Consider the following 3,964-nt stretch of genomic DNA (forward strand, 5'->3'; position numbering starts at 1 on the left):
GGAATGATCTAGCATGATTTGTTTTTGTGTCCTAAAGGTCGTGACCAGCACTTAACAAATCACCTATACCAATCTCAGTGGAAGTGCAAGCCATTCATGCTAGAAATAAACAAATTCATATGATTAATATAAAGTTTTCTTTCTTAATTCTAACTGGCATATTTTTTTTTCGTTTATATAATGAACTATCTAAAATTCCATGTATATATTTTTGGTTAAATTTGAAATACATGGTTTTTGGCTGAGAACACAGAGCTTGTCACAACATACCAGATGAACATGAGATAAAAGGACGACCACCAACTTTCTAAGGAGCTGAAGGAAGAGTAAGTGGTAGCATTTTATCTACAAATCCAAATTCTTTGTCATACAATAGAACTCCAAGGGAAATCTTGAGAGTTTTTTATGGCACAGGAAATGAATCCATAGCTAGTAGATTCTATCCATACGGGGCCAATGGATGCACTACCAGAAATTATCTCCTTCTTCCTTATCCTGGGTGACATGTGATATTTCCATTCACATGGACTAAACTATATGTAAACTCTAAATAATTCCTTGGATGACCTGCATGATTCTTGTTGACACCTAATCCTATGCGGTTGGGTGAACCTGGAATGTGAACAGTCATCAGAAGATGAACTGAGCAGTCACATTCTTTTATATAACAATAGCTACCTAATGTAATAAATTAAATCAGTTTTTCTAAGTTTTCTGCCAAACTGGAGTTACTCCTGGCCTAACATGGTATCAAAGCCAGCGCCTTTTTTTAGCTTTTATGCCCTTTATAACTCCCTATTCTGCTCCACTGCTCCTCTGCTCTCCATTCAAAAAATGCTGCCAGTTCATAAATGTTGGTAGCCTGCGCCTTCTGTCTGCCATATTCCATGTATTTACCACTGTCACTGCCAGGTCTAAACGCTGCTTTAAATGTTTCATAAAAGGTGTTATCCATACTGTCCATACTGCCCCACTGTCCAGCGTTGTCCATGCTATCTGTCCAGCGCTGTCCATGCTGTCCATACTAACCATGTGCGTTAATTTTTTTTTGAAGGGCCTACAATTCTACTCTCCGGCGATTTTGTTTCTCCAATTGCCGTGCTGTGGCGGTCTGCACTGATTCACATCGAGCTTTTCAAAACCCATTCAGACCACAACCTTTAATTGACTCTCAGTCCTATCTCCCAGTTGTGGTATCCGATTTTTGACAGCTCTATGCTGTAGAGAAAGTGTTGTTTTCTGTTGGGTATCTGTTAAGTTTAGAATTTTGGAATAAAATCACGCATTCAGAAGCAGAGTTCTGTGAAAAGATCAGATCAATTGAAGTGCAGGAATGGGGCCATGAGCCATTGTGAAGAACGTGGCAACCACAGTGGGAGAGGAACCCACGAACGCTGGTGTTGTGAGCCTTTGAACTGTTTCAATAACGCTGCATTGATCTATTACTTTTTTTCATGTAAAATAATTCAAGTTCTCAGCGTTTACGGCACCGGGAGTATGTTTGTATGGCATGAGGTGCCGCTTTATTCATCACCCGAATCTCAACAATAAGAAGGGAGACGATTTTCCGGCAAGCGTGGACGACTCTGTGGTGTGGGTAAACCCCTTTTACATTGCACATGTTGTAGATGGAATCGGGAAGATCATTTTGTTTTCAGTGTTGTTTTCAGTGTTGAAATAACCGGTGTACTTACGGCCACTCAATTGGTTCTTAATGCTATTAGTGTTTTAAGGCAAAAGCTTGATAATGTGCGACCTATGTTGGAAGACGATGAAGAATTTGGTGAATTCAATGTTCATATGAGTGGCTATGCCTTCAAATGAATTGACTTAATTCGGCTGTTTTTGATGTATTGTATTACAAATAGTTTTGAAACTTAAAAACATGTGTGAAAGGTAATTAGCTGGTGCTTGTAAGTACTGCGTATGAAAGGAAATTAGCTGGTGCTTGTAAGTACTGTGTATGAAAGGAAATTAGCTAATTCTACAACGGGCATAGAAAGTGGTTATAAAAAAAAAAAAAAAAAAAAATTACCACCTGAAGTACAAGTTTACTGTATATTGGCAAAAGTTTTTTTTTGTCAGCAGAAGTTTTTTTATCAACGAAAGTTCTTTTATCAACGAAAGTTTTTTTATCAGCAGAAGTATTTTTTTTTACAGAATGCATTCAATCATCTCTATGGTAGGAATAGTTCTCACTGGCAAGGAGAACTATCCTGAATGGTCCCGGATGATAAAACACACCCTCATCTTCAATGAGTTGTGGAAAGGAGTGTGTGTCGGAGAAGGAGACAATGACCCAGTGCAGCCTACATCAGACAAAGAGCTCGTCATTTGGGAAAACAAGAACAACAAAGCCTATGCATTAATCGCAGCATCTGTAAATGAAGAAGTAAGTCCCCATATTTCATCATATTCAACTGCCTTTGAAGCTTTACAAAAGCTGAAAGAACTCTATGACTCACATTCTGCACTTGAAGTTGTTCAGCTCATGATTAAACTCTTCACTCTTGAACTGAAAAATAATGATCCTCTTGCTCTTGCATCTGAAGTAAAGTCTATAATGCATGATATTAAATCCACTAAGGTTGAGCTGGATATCCCTCTAATTGCTTTTCTCAAGGCACTCTATCCTACCTACTCCAATTATCTTGAGCCTTTACAAGAAAATGGAAATCTTAAAGATATAACCTTTGACTCTCTTGTGAAAAAGTTTGCTGAAAGAGAGAAATCCTTTGGAAAGAAGACAGTCCCTGAATCTTCTGAAGAGACTGTTTGCCTTGCTCATAAAGAAAAGCATCCTGCTCAAGATTCTACAAGAGGAAGAGGTGGGCGAAGAGGAAGAGGAAGATACTTCAGAGGCAGGGGGGCAGACATTCACAAGGAGAAAAGACAGATCTGCATTGCATTCGCTGCAAACGAAATGGATCACATGATGCTTCTACATGCAAGCTACCATGGGACAAAATTGAGCAGAAAAGAAACCAGCAGAAAGGTAAAATTGATGATACAGACAAGGTAAAGCACCTGAATCCGCTCACTATATTGAGGCACAATGTAACATTGGAGTAAATGAATATTTGTTTAATGCTTCACTTGCTTCTTCGAAAAATGATTGGTTGCTTGATTCAGGAGCAACCTGTCATATGACTCTTTCCTTGTCATATGACTCATAGGAAAGATTTTTTTGAAGATTTCACTGACAATGTTGATGGAGTAGTATACTTTGCAGATCAGTCAAAAATCAAGCCATCAGGGCTTGGCACAATCAGGCTTAAACTGCCTGGTCTTCCAGACTTTCTTCTGGATCATGTTCTATATCTCCCACAGCTCAAGAGAAACTTGCTGTCCTCGGTTCACATCCGCCAACAAGGTCACTCCATTCGTATGTTTGATGGCAAGCTTAAGGTAAGAAAAGCATCTGACCACTCACTTGTCATGAGGGGAATAGAAGAAGAAATACTTCTCAAACTGCAAGGAACCTCTGCTCATGCACAACATTTCTCATATATTTCTCATCATGAAGAAGGTACACTTCCATCAAGTTTATTATGGCATGCTAGATTTGGACACTTAAACTATGACAGTCTCCGCTTATTGAAGAAAAATGGTGTTGTTGGTTTGCCTACAATTCCTAGGAAACATAAGCAATGTGATGCTTGCATTCTAGGAAAGCATAACAAACAATCTTTTCATGATTCACATTCAAGAGCACATAGGAAGCTTGAACTCATTCATTCAGATTTATGTGGTCCAATGCCTGTTCCTTCTGCAAATGGAAATAAATATATCATGACATTTATTGATGATTACACCAGAATGTGTTGGGTTTATTTATTGAAGAACAAATCTGATGCTTTTCAAACATTCAAGAATTTTCATAAATGGATTGAAAATGATGCACAATCTCATATTGGGTCTATTCGCACTGATAATGGAAAAGAATATACATCAAATGAATTTG

The sequence above is a fragment of the Pinus tabuliformis genome, chromosome X, assembly GCF_031772625.1.
Source record: "Pinus tabuliformis cultivar Carrire ecotype Pingquan chromosome X, CPIR1, whole genome shotgun sequence".
Lineage (NCBI taxonomy): Eukaryota > Viridiplantae > Streptophyta > Pinopsida > Pinales > Pinaceae > Pinus > Pinus tabuliformis.